Below are 23307 nucleotides of genomic sequence, written 5' to 3'. Positions count from 1 at the left end.
GGTAGCCGGTTGGTTTGCAAAGAACCTCCGTCTTGGAGAAGTCAATGTCATGTGAGCCCACTGAATTATAACAGTAATCTGCCACGGCAGAGGAGTTCGTCCTACCGTGTTTCAAGTCTGCTTTATGTTCACGGATGCGGTCCAAGATATGTCGTTTGGTTTCTCCAATGTAGCTACTACCACAGAGGCACTTTAGTTTGTAAACGCCCGGGTACTGTATGTCTGGAACAGCATCTTTTACAGATGGAACTAAATCACGGATTTTATGTACTGTGTTGAATCGGACCTGGATCTTGTGTTTATTCAGGATTTTGGAGATCTTTTTAGTGAGCCCTGCAATGTAGGGTAAGGTGATGGTTTTGAGTGGCTCCACAAGAGGATCCTTCTTCATGACTGGAGTGATGGCTTTGCGCATTGTGTAATCGGAGTAACCATTAGCCCTGAGAGCCTGGTGTACGTGCTTGAGTTCACTGGTAATGTGTTCCTGGTCGGAAATGCATTGGGCTCTATGGTATAGAGTCTTGATGAGGGAGTTCTTCTGGGATGGATGGTGGTGGGAATCCGGTTTCAAGTAAGCATCTGTATGGGTAGCTTTCCTGTAGACAGAGTGGCTCATTGAACCATCATGTCTCCTTTTAATTAAGACATCCAAAAAGGGTAGTTTGCCATCTTTTTCGACCTCCATGGTAAATCTGATGGCTGGGTGTATGGAATTGATGTGGTCGTGGAATTGGTCTAGAGCAGGCTGGCCATGTGGCCAGATGACAAAGGTGTCATCAACGTACCTCTTCCATAAGGTCGGGCGTAGAGTGGCAGTCTGGATGGCGTCAGTTTCAAATTTTTCCATGAATACGTTGGCTACAACCGGAGATAGGGGGGAGCCCATTGGGGTGCCCTCAGTTTGTTTGTAGAAAGTTCCATTCCAGGTGAAGTATGTGTTGGTTAAGCAATGTCTCACCAGGGTGGGTACATCAGTATGTAGTCCTTGATGAACCAGGTCTTCAATGATAGCGATGGTGTCAGGTACCGGGACTTTGGTGAACAAGGACACCACATCAAAACTGACAAGCAGGTCGTTTGGGGACAGGGAAATGCCTTTGATTGTCGATACCAGGTGAGTAGAATTTAGTACCGCAGAGGTGGTTTTTCCAGTGAAAAGTCGCAGTATATCAGCAAGAAAACGTGCCAGTTTGTAGGTGGGGGAGTTGATAGTAGAGACGATGGGACGAAGGGGTGTATCTTCTTTGTGTATCTTTGGAAGGCCATATAATTTTGGTGGTCTGGCAGCAGAGGGTTTCAACGAGAACTGTTTGATCTCATCAATTAATGCTGTTGAATCAGAGATGATTTTGTTCGTTTTGGTGACCAGGCTGTTGGTGGGATCTCTTTTTATTTTTGTATACCTGCCATCGTTGAGTAGTTCTTGAATTTTGTTGTTATATTGTTTTTTCCATGATGACAGTGGCATTGCCCTTGTCGGCTGAGAGAACGACAATATCATCCCTCTTTTTTAATTGAGATAACTCCAAACGTTCGTCTTTGCTGATGTTGCTGGGTGGCAACTTAGCGTTTTTGAGGGTTGCAGCGATTTCAGATCTTGCTACGTCTGCAGAGATGTGACTCAAGCCCTTGAGTGCAACGTCGACATGGGCAATGATATCATTAACCGGTAAGTGTCTCGGTGTGACAGCAAAGTTTAGACCTTTAGCTAAAACGGATTTCAGACCATCAGAAATGGAACTGTTACTGCGATTAATTACGACTTTGTTGACGTCTATCTTTTCGGTGTGTGGATCCGATTTTTTGCTGGAGAGGTGATTGAATTTGGCAATCAAATTGTCCCTACATTTGGTCGACATAGTGGCAGCCGAAGAGGTAGTCATATTGTCTACATGTTCCCAATCCGATGTAGACATTGTTGCTGTCAATTTTAAGTGTGATTTGTAGAGTGTCTTGTCTAATTGATCGAGTTCGGTGCGTGTAAGTCTGATTTTTTCCGAGATAAGAGCGAAGCTAGTTCTAGCTAGAATTCGTTTTGCATTGAGAGAAGTTGCAACAGCAAAGGTTAGTGTAAATGCGGTTGGTATTACCTTAGAGTCGCGGCATCTCTTCAGAAAGGTGAGAGACTCGATTAGTTGAGCCTTCTTATCCCGGAGTCTGTTGAATGATCTTAAGGATGTGTGGAATCCCTCCCCGTAGAGGCGGTTAAATTTCGATTTAAAGCTTTCGTGACTGCAATGATTCATCTTCTTTGGTTCTTTCGGTAAAGTCACGTAGAATGAGAATAAAATAATAAATTGATAAAATAAAATAACACAATAATATTCTCACGACGTTTCGGCCACAACACAAGCGGCCTTCATCAGGTGAAGGGACGAGACTGTCTGGTAGGACAGCGCTGGAGTGATAGAGCCACGTTCAGATCACGACCAGACAGTCTCGTCCCTTCACCTGATGAAGGCCGCTTGTGTTGTGGCCGAAACGTCGTGAGAATATTATTGTGTTATTTTATTTTATCAATTTATTATTTTATTCTCATTATACGTGACTTTACCGAAAGAACCAAAGAAGATGAATCATTGCAGTCACGAAAGCTTTTAATCGAAATATAATTTATCAGTTACAAAGCCGCTCGTTAGGGGAGGGGTTTGTGTCGAACCCCGCAAGTGACGTCATGCAACCTCCTGCTGCTGCGTGACGTCACGAGATACCAGGAAGCTTCCACTCCGCGCGCGCGCGCTCTCACAGATCCGAGGTGAGAAGTTCACATCGTGATTGTTGTTGTCGTGGTGGTTGTTGTTGTTTACCCAGGTAGAGCCTCGCTCCTTCTCTCTCTCGTAGGGATATCAATTGAGTAGCAGCGAGTATGGAATCGATGTCCAGGTTGGAACATTACAACGCAGGGGCCTAGCCTTGCGGGGCCTTGCCTCCTGCCCATCGCCTGATCGCATTTGCTTTAATTCTCTGCTAAAGTTTAATTTGTCTTCACGTGGCTCACTACTTTGAAACTTTGTTTCTTTGAAATATTTCTACAGTTTTTTTTTATCTTACCAAGGCCAAGCCCACTTGAGCTATACCGCTCTTTTTTCAGAGGCGACCTGCCCACAACAAAGTGTCTTATCAACGTGTGGAAATGTATATCTGTCAAATACTCTAAACGCGTGGTGATGTTGACTCTAAATGTGCAGGGAAAAACTCCTGAGGATCCGGAGGAAAATCCACGCGACCACGGGGAGAGAGAGAGAGACACGCAAACTCCAAATATACGTCCGTTATACAGGTTTGTTTGGGTTAGATCGCGTAAATCACATGTGTCAAACACTTGGCCCGCGGGCCGCATGCAGCCCGCCAGGCCAGTTTATGTGGCCCTCGCAGAGGTGATGGCTGGGGAGATCTTTCGATCTCCCCGCACCAGCTCTATATACCTACAAGCAAGCAGGCGCGCCTCTCGCGCTGCATGCAGTTAGGAGCATCGGGGGTCACGTCTACAGGGGGCCCGTCTATCACTGTCACCGTTTCAAAAATAAACAGTGAAGTGTCTCAGCCTACTCCTCCTGCCCTCCCCCTTGCCGGCTCTCCTCTCCAGAGCCTCTCCAGAGCCGGCTCCTAGAATGTTTTTTTTTTGTTTAAACTGCGCTGAGTCCCGGCACTCAAAGTGAAACCGTCGCGGGACACAGATGAAAATTTTGCTGATTTGTGTGGGCCGTGCCTTCACCATATTCAAACAGAAAAATGTTTGGATTCATCTGCTACCAAAATAGTGGTATGTTTAAAGAGCTGCATTGCCTGTCAATATTTTGTCAATATTGTGTATATCTCTGAGTGAGTGTGTATATGAGTGTGTGTCTGTGAGTGAGTGTATATCTCTTGAGTGAGTGTGTATATGAGTGTGTCTATGAGTGACTGTGTATATCTCTGAGTTTGTATATGAGTGTGTCTGCGAGTGACTGTGTATGAGTGTGTCTGTGAGTGACGTTATATCAGTCACTAACACACAAACTCACACTAATACACACTCACTAATACACACAAACACACACTAATACACGCTCACATAATACACACACACTAATACATGCTCACATAATACTCACTAATACACACTCACATAATACTCGTGAACACTCACATAACATGCACTAATGCTCACTGATACATACGCACAAACACACTCACATAATGCTCACTAATACACACTAATGCACACACTAATAGACACATACAGTGGCGTAACTACCATGGTTGCTATTGGTGCTGTGGATGTATGGTTTCATGTGGTGGTTTCATGTGGTTGACTGGTAGTTTAGGGGGGCCCAGGGGTGTCTAGTTACACTTCTGGTCACGTCATGTCACGTGACCTCCCGACGCTCAGGTCCCGTGACATGCGTGGTGACGCGGGGAGCATGGCTGCTCGAAATAGAGAGTCTGAGAGGAACCCTGTCCTGTCCTGACTAGGAGAAGACATCGGGAGACGGTGGATGAAGTACAAATAAAGCATAGAAAAAGTAAGTGCTGCTGCATATTTAAAAAAAACTCATTAAAAAAATGTGCTGGGAGCCTTGGCAGTCCTGGGATGCATTGGTAAGTCTGCGGGTCAGATTGGCAAGTCTGAGGGTCAGATTGGCAAGTCTAGGAATGCATTGACAAGTCTGAGGGTCAGATTGATAAGTGGGAATGCATTGGCAAGTCTGGGGGTGATGGATACATACCATGGCAGGTGGAGCGGTACACTTTGGATATACTGACCAATTCTATGTCACTTTACAGAGGTATAGGGACCATAAACTACGATCAAACAGCACCAAAATGTCCAAGAAAAGAAAAGTTGATGCAGAGGGAAGACAATTTAATGAGAGATGGGAAAGCAAATACATGTTTGTGCTTAATGAAGACAAGCCAGTATGTCTTCTTTGCTACGAGGCAGTGGCAGTGATGAAGGAATACAATTTACGTCGGCACTTTGAGACCAAACACGGAGCCAAGTATGCTAACCTTAACCACCAAGAAAAGCAACAAAAAGTCCAAGAATTAAAAGGCAGCCTGCATTCTCAACAGAATATTTCTGCAAAAATTACAGCAAAAAATGATGCAGCAGTGAAAGCCAGCTTTGTTGTGGCTGAAGAAATCGCCCGAGCTTCAAAGTGCTTTTCAGAAGGTGCATTTGTAAAACAGTGCATGCTGAAGGTATGCGAACTGGTGTGCCCTGAGCAGAGACAGGCTTTTAACAATATCAGCTTGTCAAGAAACACTATCGCAGACCGAGTCAGGGAACTAGCGGGTAATCTGACAACACAGCTGGCTGAAGAAGCCCACAGTTATCTGGCGTTTTCATTAGCTGTTGACGAAAGCACTGACAATACTGATACAGCTCATCTAGCCATTTTTGTAAGAGGCGTGAAGGCAGACTTGTCTGTCAGTGAGGAGCTCTTGGATGTGGTCGCCATGCACGGGACAACAACTGGGAGGGACATCTTCAATGCGGTGGAGGAGTCCGTAAGTAAAATAAAATTACCCTGGGAAAAGTTGGTGGGGCTTGCTACTGATGGCGCACCTGCAATGTGTGAAGAGAGAACTGGCTTGGTTGGACTGTTGAAAAATAAAATGCAAAAACCGCTAATAACTTACCATTGCATTATCCACCAAGAAGCTCTGTGTGGCAAGATTCTGGAACTGGATAACATAATGGCCACAGTCACAAAAGCTGTGAACTTCCTTCGTGCACGGGGTCTGAATTATCGTCAGTTCCAACTATTTTTGAAGGAGGTGGGCACGGAACATACGGTTGTGCCATACCATACAGAAGTAAGGTGGCTGAGTAGGAGCACCGTTCTCAAGCGATTTTTTGAGCTTTTGGAAGAAATTGCTCTTTTCATGCAAAGTAAAGGGAAGCCCTTTCCCGAACTGTCAGATCCAAACTGGCTGTGTGATTTTGCCATGTTGTGTGATATAACAGAGCATCTCGCCCAACTGAATCAGACGCTGCAGGGCCGCCAACAAGTCATAACGGCAATGTACGACGCAATCACAGCTTTTCAGGAGAAACTGCGCTTATGGAAGTCCCAGCTTGAACAAGACAGTCTTGCCCACTTTCCTATCTGTCAGAGCATCTCAGCCTCATTCCCGGGTGCTTTTTCATGTGCTCGATTGGCTACCAAAGTGAATCGGCTGATTAATGAATTCGATCGGCGCTTCTCTGACTTTAAAGAACAGCATTTAACCTTTACCAACTTTGCCAATCCTTTCACTATCGATGTTGACAGTGCACCACATCACCTTCAGATGGAATTAATAGAACTTCAGTGCAACAGTAGCCTGAGAGCAAAGTTCCAGGATACTGCAGTCGAGGACTTTTACCGTCTCATCCCCCCTGCTTTGATGCCACAGCTCCGACTTCAAGCTGCCCGTGTTCTGTCCATGTTTGGAAGCACCTACCTATGCGAACAAGTGTTTTCAGTTATGAATCTGAACAAGACCAAGCACAGATCACGCATCACCGATGACAACCTCCACGCTGTTTTACGGATTGCTACTGCACAAGACCTAAAGCCAGATATCGACGAACTGACCTCAGGAAAACGGTGTCAGCTATCTTACAAGAAATCAAATAAGTAAGTATTTAAAAAAAAACATTCAGGTATATTCAATATCACGAAATATATTTCAATCAAGAATATGTGCAATGTAACAATGTTTTCATTCTAATGGTCACTTTCATTTCATTTGTTTTGTGTTTGTTAAATGCAGAAATTGATCAATGGATGGGGAAGGTGTTTTGATATGGTGTCTCAAGGTGAGGTGTGATCTACTTGATATGTACAGGGCCAGACAACATCACCTTATCAACTTCATATGCCACAGATTGCACATTAGATCAGAGCACAATTATTTGTTTTGTCATAGTTCTGCCTGTCTCAACTGGGACCAAAAAGTTAAACAAAGTTAATGTAATAAACAGTGCTTGTTCATATTTGTCTGTTATTTAAAATAAATAACCTTCTGTTACCAAAACTCATCTTTCAATAAATTGTACAATAGTTGCACACTTGAATATCTTTAAAGGTGTATTTTTATATATACTGCGACTGATACTCCTGCTGGTATGGAGTGACTCATGCAGCCAGCTATGGCTGCAAGTTTGGTCGTACATGTTACATATATCGTTTATTGTTGAATTTTAATCACAGTTCCCACGACCACTGTTATATTGTTTTTATAGATTTATTTTGGTGATTTTGAAAACGTTTTGGTTTAGCCATGTTTGTTGGAGTACAGAGTTAGCCTGATAACTTTAATCTAAATTGTATTATGGTTTTGATTTAAAGCTTTCGTGACTGCAGTAATTCATATTCTTAGTTTTTTTCGGTAAAGTCACGTTGAAGGGAAACAACAAAATAATAAAATATATATAAAACAATAAAAAATCTCACGACGTTTCGACCATAACTCAAACGGTCATCTTCAGGTGTGTTGGTTTGCCGTTTAAAAATAAATTTATGCAAACCAACACACCTGAAGACGACCGTTTGAGTTATGGTCGAAACGTCGTGAGAATGTTTTTATTGTTTTATATATATTTTATTATTTTGTTGTTTCCCTTCAACGTGACTTTACCGAAAAAAACTAAGAATATGAATTATGGTTGCTTTTTTTTGTCTTGCATCCCACCGGGATTTTTGCACAGTGTCGATAAACGGTGTTTTTTCAGAAAGACTTTACTGTTTTTTCCTGTATTTTTCTGTTGCATGTAGTCACCTTAAGATGTTCCTTGTTCATGTTTTTGTTGCGGTTGCACCCGAGTCAAGAGCCGCATGGCTCACAGGGTTATGCCTAATAAATGAAATTGAAAACTGACATGAAAAAAATGAAGATCTGCTTGCCATTATTTTTCCTAGACTTCTACATTCAGAGTTAGTTATTACTTAAGTTATTACTAAAACCAGTAATAATCGAATGCAGAGGCAATTATTTAATATGATGAAAGAGTAGATACATTTATTTAGTCTTACAGATACAACCGGCCCTCTGAGGGCACCCATAATCATGATGCGGCCCAAGATGAAATTGAGTTCGACACCCTTGGTGTAAATATATGAAGGTTTCGTTAAACCCGCTACCACCGACAGCCAATTAGGTTTGTTACGTAAACAGAACGTGGCCAATTCGTCACAAGTACAGCACATCGGTTGAGTATTGGAGAGTCAAGCCATAACATTTACAATCTTGAGTACGATGTTTCACCAGTAATTACAACCAGCTTCATCAGGCGACAACCAAATGTTGTGGCTTGGCTCTGTGGGAATATAAATTGGGTCGCTTGGTTCATAGCGCAGCACATTAACCTTTGCACTACCGCTCCCCACTCATGCACATACATTATCATCGGAAGTATAGTATGTATTCAATACTAGCTAAGTTACCCGGCTTCACACGGGTCTCTTTAATCAAACACTAAGAGTAATGTCCTGCCATGCCGGTTTTATTAGAATTATTGAATTCTGCCAAAGAAGTCTGTGAATGTGTGTGTTTTTATATATTTTGGGGAGGGAGGGGGGGGGCAGAGTTTTGTGACGTCATATTTGAGGGGGGGTCTGACTTTTTGTGACGCCGTGTTACAAAGGGGGGGGGGTCAACAATCGTCCAAAATCGCGTGACGTCATTTATGGACGGCCCCTTTGGCTGCAGAGTAGGCACCTGTTTGCAGCCATTGTGCTGTTTTCAAGCTGCCTAGCTTCATGGTGGACTGGAGTTGATTAGTTGTGGCAGCATCCATTTGTTCTGTGTTAGTATTCTGTGTATCTCATTGCTGTTGAATTGCATTCTATGTAGATGCAGGCAAAGCAGCACTGGTCGCTTGCTTCTTGCTGTACTGGAGTTTCATAAGCTGTAGGTGCAGCCATTGCAACACTTGTACGAATGGCATCAATTATTATCGCGTTTGGTGAAGAGAAACGCGCGTTTTCCGCAAGGCACATTTTCGGTGGAGGTAAAAGTTAGTAAGCAGAAAAAATGTGTAAATAGTGTGCGAGTGAATGATGTGGTGAGGTTGTTAATTAAATGATAGTCGGATTGTAGGAATGTGAAGACATAGCCACAAAGGAACGAAGTATAAAGGATGTAAGTTGTTGCAGGGAGTAATTTTTGTAGTGCTTGAAGTGGGTATGCATAGTATGTCTGTGGTGGTGGTGGTGTGTGTACAGTAAAACCTTGGATTGCGAGCATAATTCGTTCCGGAAACGTGTTTGTAATCCAAAGCACTTGTATATCAAAGCACTCGTATATCAGTTGTGATCACGTGACGCTCGGCAGACAAAGCGTATACGTACTACTCATATTGCAAGACCTCGCTCGTTTATCAAACTAATATTTTTTAAAAATGCTCGTCTTGCAAAACACTCGCAGACCAAGTTACTCACAATCCAAGGTTTTACTGTACATGTATAATTATGTAAACGCGGGTGTGTGTATGTTCATGGTTTTTATTCCATACCAGGCAATGCAGACTTGATGTATTTCGTCGTAGCTGTTTATAGCGTCTGTTGTGTGGAAGGACGTTGGTAGTTCTGGTACTTAGATGTAGATATTTCCGAATAGTACGTGGTTTTTATAAATATTGCAGTATATTAGAGGTGTGCAGAGAGGACAGTCAGGAGCCGAAAGTGGATGAATTTTGTGGCAAAAATGCAGGCCTGATAATATGGAAGGATAACGTGGTAAATGAGAAAAAATATGGCAGTGCAGTGCAGACACTTATGGTGAGTGCGTGGAATTGTAGTACAGTGGTACCTCGGTATACACCCGCTTTGGAATACGTCGTGTTTTGACGAGAAAAAAATGCCTTGGGATGCGACGTCTTGCTTGGGATGCGACGCGCTTGCTAGAACTTGTATGGGTCACCGCGTACAGTACCCGCGTATACCCCACCCCCAATAAAGCTCTTAACAAGCCGTAACAGTATTGCGTGGAATGACCAGACAATGTCGCACTTCAGGAACATTCTTAGAAGAAGGCAAAACAAACTTCAATGGACAGGTTTTTAGTGAAACTCAAACCTGGTGAGCCTCAACCAGGTCTAAGTCAAGATAAAAAGACAGAAAAGAGAGAGAGAAAGAATCCCAGAATTTCAGCTTCCTGAAGTTTAATTGGAAGGGGACTCTCCTTCCAAAAAATAACATCTCCCTTTCTTCACCACCATCCTCGTAGGCTATCAACTCCTCTCAGCAAGGTAAAGTGACGTTTCATGTTATTTTTATTTCAATTTATTTAAATTTATTTGCATATTTATTTTAATGTATGTTTGCATTTTAGTAATAAGTAGTGTCTAAATTATGTTATACAACCCCATTGATGTTTAATATGCCATATAAAATATAATTTCTTATACTCTGGAACGGATTATTTCCTTTCCCTTTATTTCTTATGGGAAAATTTAGTTTGGTATGGGGTGTGCGTGTCTGTATGTGTGTGCATGTGTGTGTCATTTATGGGTGTAATGAGTCGTCAAAGCATGGTTTCGTCCCCTCCCTCAAGACATCCCGCCATCAAGAGAGTCCATATGCTTCAAATCGTCCCGAAGGCGTACCTCTGTCTGCATTATACAATCTGGAGGGAGGGGCGGGCCTCCTTCGGTCGAGCCCTCTCCCCCCGGCATGACCTTTTCCGACGCACAAAGGGTTGGTTAAGGCTTTTAAAGTTAACAATTATTCTATCATATTGGTACCGTATCACTCGCAGTTACGATTCTGTATGTGACTCAAGGTCTGTTGTGGTAGTTTTTCCATCGTGGTGTTTGATTTATTTTCAAGGGAAGATGCTCTTTTGAGCATATGCATATTCTTATCACGTGCTGTGGGAAGACAAAGGCGGCCGGGATGTTCTCTTTCTCTGGCTAGCCCTAGGTTTAACGTCGCTCAAATATTTGGTTTTATGTTTAACAAGGTTTGTGATTTACCCTGTCATCCTGACCCTCAGGATTGATTAATTTTCGTCATTCCGTGTTTATGCTTTATCATTGATATTTTATTTCCGATATCCTGAGCCAAGAGGTAAGCCTCTCGATGGTTGGAATTCGTACTCCTTGGTGTTTGCAAGGTCGGGTAGCGGGCAAGGTATATAGCAATTTAAGGTGAATAGCGTTAGCATTAATGTTATGTGACATGTATTGTAATTTTTTCTTTAACTAAAACTTGTTGCTTGGTTTCGCTGGCAGCTGCGGAGCTTTAGGGAGTTCCTTCTCGCCCCCTTCCCCTTTGATCCCTCTCTGCTTGTGCGGGGGTGTTGCCGTCTCTCTGGTGTGTGTGGGTGTGTGTGTTGTTTATTAAGTCATCGCTCTTCCTTGGGCGCAGATGGCCCCTGCGATAATTCCTTGGCTCTGGTGTTAACTCCTGCTCTCCCGCGCTGCGGGAAGGCAAATGCGGCCGGGGTCTCTGGAACACAGTTTATCCTGGTTTCGTGAGCTTGACCCGTTTATCTCATCCCTTCTGGATAACCCTGGATTTAACACTGCATCATTATTGTTGTTAATGTTCCCCAAGATTTGTGATTTGACATTGTATTAACTTTTGCTCCGCCTGTATCCAGGGGGTCCGCGCTACCATGCCTGAGTCATTTACTTTATTTTATACCTGATGTCCTGAGGTTAGAGAATTCGCTTTGACTTAGGCATAACTCGGACTGCCAGGATTATTCTTGACGCTTCGGTCAGGTTGTGTAGAAAATTATTAAAGGTGCAAATGACATTTAGTATCGAATTAATAAATGGGTAATGATTCACTGATGTAGATTGTGGCCTGGTTTTTAATTGGAGTGAGTGTGAGGATCGATAATGTTAGCTTATTCTTGTTGTTGAATTTTGAACTTTAACCGTTGTTTTAATAGCAAATAAGAGGAAACCTATTTAACTTGCTTGTATGCTGGCGTCACTATGTCTGCGGGCTGACGGAGGGGGGGGGTCCTTGAAGTCTCGAATTGCCCCTTCCCTCTTGGTGACCCCGGCGGCCGTGTTACATCAAGTAGGTTTGTTTGTGAAATCGTCCTTTGACAATCTGGAGGTTCTGCAGATAGTCGCGAACCTTCCTTTGCCCCGGAGTTTATTATTTACTTAGTTTTAACGGGCTTTTTACGATCTCCAGCTGCTGTTTGCTGGTCCTTGTCGTAGCGGGTGTTATTTATTTATTTCGGTTACTATTAAAAAATATTTCGGCAAATATTTATATTAATAGTGGAAAAAGGGCCGTATACAACACCCCCCTCCACCATCTCCCCGGCCGTGCAACAATAAGGCTATCTAAGCACTATAATTTAATTATCTAAAGAGTCTGTAGTATAAACTGCATGCATCGTGTTGCTGGGGGCGGGGGGGCAAAGAGGATATTACACTGTGAAGAAATACCCGCAGCGTTGTGTATATTTATTGCATGTAAAACGCATAAAAGAAAATGTCCCCCCCAGCCCCACGGAACGCATTTCACTTGGCAGGGTCCGCCCCCCCCCCACCGAATGCACGTGACTGACTTTCGGCGTGGTACCTGGCAAAAAATTTTTTTTTACGTAAACCCCACCGTTTGAGAGCCAAATCTCTCGCAAGTGCGTGAACACAGACAGGCAGACGAAAAATGACATTTATAAATAAGAATAATTTCATATGTAACCGTTAAAACACGATCTCAAATATACATTTGTAAAGGCAGCAAAATACTTTGCATTCCAACTATTACACTTCTGCACTCAAAATACTTCAGATGTACAGCAAGCTCTTCTCTGATTGGATGATGCCAAGCCCGTATGCATTCATGTAATGAGTGAAGCCTGTGAATAACCTGAATGCTATACAACCACATTGTCTCACACTCCTGAATACAAATCTGTCTAGACTCAATTTCACAAGTGCTGGTCCCTCGTATAGCCTTTTCCAGTCCCTCCATGGGATCAACTGGTCAATGGGCGCACACCACAAGTATCACCAAAGCCACCTGCTCAGCCTTTTAGACAATTTCACTCAGTAGGGTAATTGTGCTATTTTACTGAATGTATTTTGGAAGTTATATTTCCGTAAATTAGACATGTGCCCGGGACTCGTGAAGAGAAGGCTCCGTATGAGTGTAGTGACACAAATACTGTCAAGATAGTGTTAGAACCAGCCACTATTTTAGGAGTGTTTCTGAGCGCTAGGAACCTCCCTAGGAGGCTTGAGGGACACGTGACAGGGAGCCAAGAGCTCCTGACTTGATACAGCAGGGGGGTTGGCCGAGGGCGGAGCGAAACCGCAGCCAGGGAAATAAGGGGGAGACCCGACAGGGATCGTGGTTCATTTTTCAGTTTCATTTATTTGGTATAGCCCTGTGAGCCATTCGGCTCTTGAATCAGGTGCAACCGCAACAAACAAAAACATGAACATTGTGGGGATCATCACAGTTTGTATACACACACAGTACACACAGTGTATACACAGTTTGTACACAGTACACGCAGTGTATACACAGTGGACACACACAATAATGTTCACGTTGTTGTTGAGCTCACGCACCCAAGGGGTCCATGTTCAAGAGAAGAGGGAGCAATGGAATAAGAACCTAAATACACTTAAACTATAACCCCGCTCTCTGACGTCACAACTCCGCATTACCTCATCGGCGTGAGACGCGAGGGGGAGGTGGAACCCGCTAGTGACGTCATGTCACCAAGGTTTTCACTCCCCCCCCCCAACCCCCCTCCACCACGAGTTCACTCACATGTGGGCCTAATTCATTAACATAATTTATTAAGCTACACCGCCGAACATTGGGGAGGGGAGTGTGTTGCACCCTGCACGTGACGGCATGTCACCTCCTGCTGCCGCGTGACGTCACGATATACCAGGAAGCTGCCGATCTGCGCGCCAGCGCTCACTGAGATCCGAGGTGAGAAGTTCACATCGTGGTGGTTGTTGTCGTGGTTGTTGTTGTTGTTTACCCAGGTAGAGCCTCGCTCCTTCTCTCTCTCTCGTAGGGATATCAATTGAGTAGCAGCGAGGATGGAATCGATGTCCAGGTTGGAACATTACAACGCGGGGCCTAGCCATGCGGGGCCTTGCCTCCTGCCCTCGCCTGGTTGCATTTGCTTTAATTCTCTGCTTAAGTTTAATTTGTCTTCACCTGGCTCACTACTTTGAAACTTTGTTTCTTTTAAATATTTCTACAGTTTTTAATCTTACCAAGGCCAAGCCCACTTGAGCTATACCGCTCTTTTTCAGAAGCGACCTGCCCACAACAAAGTGGCTTATCAACGTGTGGAAATGTATATCGGTCAAATACTCTAAACACGTGGTGATGTTGGCTCTTAATGTGGAGGGAAAAACAGGAGGATCCCGAGGAAAACCCTTGCTGCTGTAAAGCCCCTACCGACGATACACGAACTGGACAATGTTCGAGCCTTGAAGGAACTTGACACCGCCATCAACTCACTAGCCAGCGGCAAGTCCCCGGGAAAGGACGGCATCACACCTGAGATACTGAAATGTGCGAAACCCGCCATCCTCACGAAACTCTATGAACTTATCTGCCAGTGCTGGGAGGAAGGAGCAATGCCTCAAGACATGAGAGACTCCAACATCATCACCCTATATAAAAACAAGGGTGACCGCAGGGACTGCAATAACTACCGCGGCATCTCCCTGCTGAGCATCATGGGGAAAACCTTTGCCCGTGTGGTCAGCAGATTACAGATACTAGCTGAGAGGATGTATCCTGAGGCTCAGTGTGGTTTCAGAGCAGGAAGGTCCACAATTGACATGCTCTTCTCCTTGCATCAGCTACTTGAGAAATGTCGAGAACAGAGAATGCCCCTGTACTTGGCATTCTTTGATCTTACAAAAGCCTTTGATCTCATCAGTAGGGGAAGCCTCTTCAAACTCCTCAAAGTGATTGGCTGCCAACTGAAGCTGCTGGCAGTCTTCTCTTTCCATGACAACATAAAAGGAACTACAGCACAGCGGCACCACCTCAGAGGAATGTACCATACTCAGCGGTGTAAAGCAGGGATGCGTGCTTGTCCCAACACTGGCATATTTTTCTCACTTATGCTCACACATGCCTTTGATGGCAAACTCTTCAACCTTGGCCGTCTCGGATCCAAAACCAAAGTCCGCAAAGTCCTCATCAGAGAACTCCTATTTGCTGATGATGCCGTGCTGACAGCTTACACAGAACAAGGTCTGCAGACACTCATCGACCACCTTGCAACAACTTTGGCCTGACAATCAGTCTGAAAAACACCAATGTCATTGGCCAGGGTGTCAGAGACACCCCTTCCATAAACATTGGCAGCTACACCCTGGAAGTCGCTCAGGACTTCACCTACTTGGGTTCCACCATCACCTGCAATTTGTCCCTTGTCACAGATATTGACAAGCGCACACGTTTTCTGCGAGGGACATTATCGGTGGAGGTCAAAGTTATTAAGCATAATAAGAGTAAATATTGCGTGAGTGAATGCTATATAGAGATTACGGAAATGATAGTTGAATGTGTAATCGTAGGAATGTGAAGACATAGCCACAAAGGAACAAAGTAATTGTAGTGCTTGATGTGGGTATTAATAGTATGTCTGTGGTGGTGTGTAAATATATAATTATTTTAACGCGAGTGCATGTATTTGCATGCTTTTTATTTCTTACCAGGCGATGTAGACTTGACGTATTTAGTCGTAGCTGTTCTATAGCATCTATGTTGTGTAGAAGGAGAACGGTAGTCCTGGTACATAGATGTAAATATTTTAGAATAGTACATGTTTTTTTTAATAAATATTGCAGTGTGTATTATAGGTGAGCCGTGCACATGCAGAGAGGATAGTAAGCCCGAAGTGGATGAATTTGGCAGCAAAAACGCAGGGCTGATAATAGGGAAGGATAATGTGGTAAATATGAGACACGTATGTTATGGTGAGTGCGTGGAATTGTAGAAAATGAAATGTCATAATGTGCTTGCATGTGTGGCAAACCAGAAGTTGTGAGAATGCCCCAAGCTTTAACACATGGCAAGAGAGAGAGCGGGGGGGGGAGGTGAGCAGCGTGGGGGGAGGGTGTGCAGGTGGTACTACAGGTGTTGAAGGTGAGCAGGTAAGCTAAAAATAGTGCGAAAAACACACGAACTCACCCGTGCGTACGCATGGAAAGTTTGAGGTGTGTTGGCGCAAAGTCTGCTTTATCATTTAAAGATTTATACTATTTTGTTTGTTTCTCCGTGTTTATTTAAATTGTTTAGTTTATGGGGAATACAGTATAGTACTTATTTCAATTGTGATGTGAACTTTAGTTGACGTTTACCTAATGCCATTGCTTAGGTAAGGCTTAAGTATTGAATATCGCGCTTTTAGCTTTTGCAATTTCCAAAAACGTATCTTCCGCGATATGCGAGGAGCTGCTGTATTTTTGTCATCGACTACAGCAGAATTATCAATTTTCAGCAGAAAATAGTTCTCGGCTTTCTTGATTTAATTAAGGCTTATGGTACCACAAAGAGGCTTGGGGCTTTGGGTTGTTATTTGTTTCCAAATATATGCCTCTGCTCTCATTTACTGAGGATTTGTACGATTTTGGGCAGCCCCGTCTAAAGCTGCGTGACCAGGAGTCAGAGCCATTGCCTGTTAAAATTGGCTTGTGACAGAAATTCATGCTGGCCCCATGCATTACATAGCATCTTCAATAACTATGTAGTTTGAGAAGCTCCCAATGGTCATATAAAAACAATTACATTCGTTATGGTTACAATTATACGCTAATTGATGCCTGGTTTTAGTTAAAGGATCGTTTCCTGCTGGTCAACCATGTTACATCTGATTATTTGCTAATGGCTACTCAATGAGATGGAATTCGGGAATCTTGTTCTGTGCCTTGATAATTCCATCATGGAATGGGACCTTGCAAATGTTCCACATAAATAAATCACCTGCCTGGGAATATCATGTCATACAACACTGCACCTCCTCAACTCTCCATGAATAATCAGGCAGTTATACAAGTGTTGGAGGAGCTCCCATACCTGGTTAATGTGTTCACGACCAGCCCTGGTTTGGCAGCCAAAGTCTCATTTCAAATTTGTCGAGCAGCATTCTTTCATTAGACTGTAACACTGTGTGGAAGGTGCCTGGACTTTTGCTCCATACAAAGCTGTGAGTGTCCATCTCCAAGGTCTAGTCTGTCTTGAGACCATCCATCTCCCTGCCATACTGGCATGGCACCCGCCCCTCACCCTTCATCCTGCGGATGTTCGACGCACAGGATGGCACCACGTAGCCACTGAGTTACGTGGGTCACACAGCCACAAGGCGCTTGTTGGCAAACACAACCCATGGGTCTGGCTCTAGGGGTGATATCAATATAGAATATATGTAAGGATGCCCCCCAATAGACTCCCCCTGGAACTCTACCAGACACGTCCCACTGGGTGATGACCCCGGGGCTGGCCCAGGACATGCTGGCATTACTATGTAGCTCAGCTGGCCTGGGAACACTTGGGAATTCCCGAGATTGAGCTAGAGTCTGTTGCCAGGGAAAGGGAGGCCTGGACCACCCTACTCAGCATGCTGCCACCGCGACCCTCACCAGGACAAGCGTTTTTTAGATACTAACGAACAAAGCTGTGATTCTTCTTGGCCACAGATATTACTGTGTGCATTCAGAATATTAACTTATTTAAATTACCATCTCTGCTGGCTTATACATTGAAGGCTAGCCTGCCTATGATTCATTCTCTATTTAACCAGACTATATTGTATTATAAGCTTACAGATCCTTAAGATATCAATTTAGAATATAATCTTGAGTCTCTTTGGCAGGTGAGGCTACATTGGTTCGGTCATGAATCCCACATTCCCAGACACTGCATGCTCAAGCATCTTTTGTTTGTCCAGATATTAGGGGCTGAACAGGCATGGCATTGGCTAAAGAAGAGATTGAAGGATGTGGAGGTGGTCGGACCTGCTGATGACTGGTACCGGGAGTGTCAAGATTGGCCTCAGTGGAGGAGGCCCGTGAGGTATGCTGCAGGGCAATTAATAGATATTTGCTCTGCAACAACGATGGGGTCGAAAGAGTGATGCCCACATGAATAGGTAGACCGCTGGATTCCTAAAACCCAGCAAGACAGTGGGGAGCACAGCTGGTTCATCTGTCAGTCTTCCCTTTACACCTGGATCATTACCTGCCGACAAGGAATCCACACTTACATGGACTTAAATTGCATCTATCATGGCATTAGCACTGGGATAAGTTTACTTGCAATTCGTCATGAATGGTGGATGTTGTGTTTATATATGTTTATTATGCATGTGAAATGTACGTGTATTTAAGAGTTTATCTTTGTTGGGAGCTGTGGTGCACTTATTTCACTGAATTATGAACTCAGCAATTAGTTTGATTATCGCTGACAGCAAACATGATTGATAAGTGAAAGCTGAACTTATTGTGGGCCTCTGCTATGTTGATTGATCTTAAATTAATTACATGGTGAAGTGAGGAAGCATTAATACTGAGCAGATGAAGCTGGCCAGGCATGGTTCTGGACACACCACCACCTTTGTACAATGCCAGTGTGTCACAGTGTCAACTTTGTATTTGCAGTAAATGATATTAACTATTGAACATGGAGGTTAAATCAAAACAATAGTTTATTTTAGTTTTCCTCTGCAACTTTTTGTAAGAATGGAAACAGTCAGGAAATTAACACAGCATATATGCAGCTGAAGTTAGATCTGTTCATCCGAGCATTCAAGCAAATTGGAGCCTGGCTTCACACATCTAAGTTGCGATTGAACATTAATTTATGCATTTCTGCATAATACAAATAGTATTATTTTCAACAGCCTTTGCTATGTTAGCTGAATTTTGCTTTTATAAATACTACTTTTTCAGCCAGGCAGCCGAAATTGTGTGCTTGGTGTTTTGGGTTAACATTTATTTTGAAGATACTAGGGCTTCCAGGCATATTTCTAACCATTTGGCCTCTCATTGTGTGCCTTAACAGCCCGTGTGATGAATTGGGGAATATCTTGAATATATGAATAAATATAAACGTGTAAGTCATGTGTGACTGTGTATATATTCATTCCTCTGTGCCTCGATACTGACGTAGATGGTGTGTATATTTTTTTCTGTTTGCAGCTGACGCTTCTTCTGACGCTTCCTCTGCAGAATTGGTCTGATGGAGCAAAGGCACTCAGCGCAGCTCGGTAAAAAGCAAAAACAATGGGACCAGAATGCAAACAGCATGGATTGTACTGGAAGTGTGATACGGCACCAGAGAACTCAAAGAGGAGAGAAAACCTTCAAGTGCACTGTGTGTGAAAAGGCATTTGCATGGTCATCAGTTCTTCAAAAACACCAGAGAATACACACAGGAGAGAAACCCTTCAGGTGTAGTGCGTGTGGGAAGGCATTTTCAGATTCATCTGTTCTTAAAAGACACCAGAAAACACACACAGGAGAGAAACCTTTCAGGTGTAGTGTGTGTGAGAAGGCATATTCAGATTCATCTGGCCTTAAAAAACACAAGAGAACACACACTGGAGAGAAACCCTTCAAGTGCACTGTGTGTGCGAAAGCATTTTCACAGTCAACACATCTTAAAATACATCAGAGAACGCACACAGGAGAGAAAGCCTTCAAGTGCACTGTGTGTGAGAAGGCATTTTCAGAATCATCTGCCCTTAAAAGACACCAGAGAATCCACACAGGAGAGAAACCTTTCAGGTGTAGTGTGTGTGGGAAGGCATATTCAGAATCATCTGCCCTTAAAAAACACGAGAGAACACACACTGGAGATAAACCCTTCAAGTGCAGTGTGTGTGAGAAGATATTTTTGGGTTTATTGCTTCTTAAACGACACCAGAGAACACACATGGGAGAGAAACCCTTCAGGTGCCTTTTGTGCGATAAAGCGTTTGCAAAGTCATCAGTTCTTAAAGAACACCAGACAATACACACAGGAAAGAAAGCCTTCAAGTGCAGTGTGTGTGAGAAGGCATTTGCACAGTCATCACATCTTCAAAAACACCATAGAACACACACAGGAGAGAAACCTTTTAGGTGCACGCTGTGCGGCAAGGCGTGTTCACAGTTATCAAATCTTCATAGACACCAGAGAACACACAGGCATCAGAACATCCCCAAGGAGTGTAGTCTGAAATCGACTTGTGAAAGTCAAAGTGCTGCAATGAGCCCATCCCTACTGAAAAAAGAACCAGAAGTAAATTCCAGCTTGGACACTATGAAATGTATCGAGGTGAAATTTGAAGACATGAAGGTGAAATGTGAAGAAGTGATGGTGAAGAGCGAAGAAGTGAAGGTAAAATGTGAAGATGAAGATTCAACTCCAAAATCAGACCTTCACATTCATGGAGGCAACGTGAAGCAGGAGGAGAATTCGGACTGTGAGGCAGAGCGAGGCAACGCCCAGCAGTTTGTGGAAGTGGAGGTATGGGTGGACTTCCTCGACAATATAAATTCAAATGGAGACCCTGTAGATGTGGACTCTTGAGACAATGAAGCTCCAATAGATTCACGTTTGTCACAGGCCTTTAATAAAAATAACGTGACGTTGAATTGCATAAACTTACCAATGAATTAATTGATGAAACACTAATCATTTATAAGCATCTATGTTACGAATCTACACACTCACAGGAATACTATTGTGTTGAGATTTTTCTTTTGATCACAGAATCTTGCCCGCAAATTCATTGATGTCTCAATCGCCAATTGATAAGCATCTGTTAGCCAAATAGGCACACTAGCACTCACACTATTGTTTCAGGACATTTCGTTATTTGCATAATCTTACAAATTAATTCATTGGTGTCTACTTTTGCCATTGGGCACATGTTTCTTTAGCATGTTTCGTATGAGTAGTATACATTTTTACGGACTTTTCCTATCGCCGTGTATGGTCGCTCTACTCGGAGGAGTTAGCTGATTGTTGTGTTACTCAGTTTTAACAAACGTAACCATTGACAGTTAATTGTACGGATCAATGAGTAGGACAGCTTCAGGAGTATGGTATTGGCGATTCTGATCATAAGTGTTAGTGTTTTTAGATATTAAAGTTGCTTAACATATAAGAGTCTGAGTGGTTCCTTCCTAAGTTCATGCATAATAATCTTAATTATAAGAACTGTATCTTTCGATTTAAAGCTTTCGTGACTGCAATGATTCATCTTTTTTGGTTCTTTCGGTAAAGTCACGTAGAATGAGAATAAAATAATAAATTGATCAAATAAAATAACACAATAATATTCTCACGACGTTTCGGCCACAACACAAGCGGCCTTCATCAGGTGAAGGGACGAGACTGTCTGGTAGGACAGCACTGGAGTGAAAGAGCCACGTTCGGATCACGGCCTTTAAGCTGTGTGAGAGGAACAAGCGCCTTGACAAAGGAATTAGCATATAATTTAGCATTGAAATGGCTGAATGATTAGCTTGTGACTGTTCACAGAAATAGTTATGTTAAAAGTTAAAGCATACACATCCGCAGAGGCACCCCTTGACAATGGAATTAGCATAGAATTTAGCATTGAAATAGCTAAGTTAAAGCATACACATCTGCAGAGGCACCCCTTGACAATGGAATTAACATAGAATTTAGCATTGAAATAGCTGAGTGATTAGCTTGTAACTGCTCACAGAAATAGCTACGTTAAAGTCAGACCATACACATTCACCGAGGCACTTAGTACAAATCAAACAGGAGAATTTAGCATTGAAATAACTAGGCGAATTTAGCATTGAAATAACTGAGTGATTAGCTAGTGACTGGTCACAGAAATGACTATGTTGAAGTCAAGGCCTACACATCTGAGCTATTCACAGTACTATATAGTGAACCAATAAAAACTAAAATATAAATTACCTTCATGTTATCAATAAACTCTATATTCTCCAATCAGCTAAGCTACCAACAATAAGTCGTTATATATCACAATGCTATATGGCGAAAAAATGGGTGGATTCTTACCCTCAACTTCAGCACCACGGATAGCTACGGGCCCGTTCAGACGGACGAGTTCGTCCATGGTCGGAACAGAGGAGGGGGAGAGAGACAGCTGCGAGGCCCTAGTATACTCCATGTTGTAAAACCATACCATTAACCGTGGTGTGAGAGGTATTAAGAGGCAATGCTGGCGAAAGAGCTGCGGTCTGAAGGTCATCGTAAAAATACAATTAATTAAGAACAGAAATGATTTAAAACATCTTTCCAGTGGTTACTAAGCCAGAATCCATCTTCTCGGTTGAAATTGTCTCTGTGCTTGTATATGTGAATGGCCTCATGAACGAATCTCTCATGGTAGCCGGTTGGTTTGCAAAGAACCTCCGTCTTGGAGAAGTCAATGTCATGTGAGCCCACTGAATTATAACAGTGATCTGCCACGGCAGAGGAGTTCGTCCTACCGTGTTTCAAGTCTGCTTTATGTTCGCGGATGCGGTCCGAGATATGTCTTTTGGTTTCTCCAATGTAGCTACTACCACAGAGGCACTTTAGTTTGTAAACGCCCGGGTACTGTATGTCTGGAACAGCATCTTTTACAGATGGAACTAAATCACGGATTTTATGTACTGTGTTGAATCGGACCTGGATCTTGTGTTTATTCAGGATTTTGGAGATCTTTTTAGTGACCCCTGCAATGTAGGGTAAGGTGATGGTTTTGAGTGGCTCCACAAGAGGATCCTTCTTCATGACTGGAGTGATGGCTTTGCGGATTGTGTAGTCGGAGTAGCCATTAGCCCTGAGAGCCTGGTGTACGTGCTTGAGTTCACTGGTAATGTGTTCCTGGTCGGAAATGCATTGGGCTCTATGGTATAGAGTCTTGATGAGGGAGTTCTTCTGGGATGGATGGTGGTGGGAATCCGGTTTCAAGTAAGCTTCTGTATGGGTAGCTTTCCTGTAGACAGAGTGGCTCATTGAACCATCATGTCTCCTTTTAATTAAGACATCCAAAAAGGGTAGTTTGCCATCTTTTTCGACCTCCATGGTAAATCTGATGGCTGGGTGTATGGAATTGATGTGGTCGCGGAATTGGTCTAGAGCAGGCTGGCCATGTGGCCAGATGACAAAGGTGTCATCCACGTACTTTTTCCATAAGGTCGGGCGTAGAGTGGCAGTCTGGATGGCGTCAGTTTCAAATTTTTCCATGAATACGTTGGCTACAACCGGAGATAGGGGGGAGCCCATTGGGGTGCCCTCAGTTTGTTTGTAGAAAGTTCCATTCCAGGTCAAGTATGTGTTGGTTAAGCAATGTCTCACCAGGGGGGGTACATCAGTATGCAGTCCTTGATGAACC

The 23307-nt window shown here is 43.3% G+C and overlaps 2 protein-coding genes across 4 annotated transcripts in view; one reads left to right on the top strand and one right to left on the bottom strand.

The window, feature by feature from the left end:
• LOC116957235 (uncharacterized) overlaps positions 1 to 7052 on the top strand; it is a 479173-nt gene extending 472121 nt beyond the window's left edge. Inside the window, exons 1-5 of one of the 2 annotated variants that reach the window (XR_012930520.1) lie at positions 2690 to 2755; positions 3189 to 3280; positions 4456 to 4505; positions 4768 to 6608; positions 6745 to 7052. The gene's annotated coding sequence lies outside the window, so the exon portion shown is untranslated. Of the gene's footprint in view, positions 1 to 2689; positions 2756 to 3188; positions 3281 to 4372; positions 4506 to 4767; positions 6609 to 6744 lie in introns of those variants that run through there. The other variant, XR_012930521.1, reaches the window with a different exon arrangement.
• LOC116957278 (uncharacterized) overlaps positions 1 to 23307 on the bottom strand; it is a 609203-nt gene that overhangs the window by 352010 nt on the left and 233886 nt on the right. The window lies entirely within an intron of this gene.

This window comes from Petromyzon marinus, chromosome 71 (assembly GCF_048934315.1).
Source record: "Petromyzon marinus isolate PM22_M1 ecotype Great Lakes invasive population chromosome 71, UKy_Petmar_22M1.pri1.0, whole genome shotgun sequence".
Classification (NCBI taxonomy): Eukaryota; Metazoa; Chordata; class Hyperoartia; order Petromyzontiformes; family Petromyzontidae; genus Petromyzon; species Petromyzon marinus.
The sequence above is the reverse complement of the archived record's forward strand: the minus strand, read 5'-3'. Positions and strand labels throughout refer to the sequence as shown.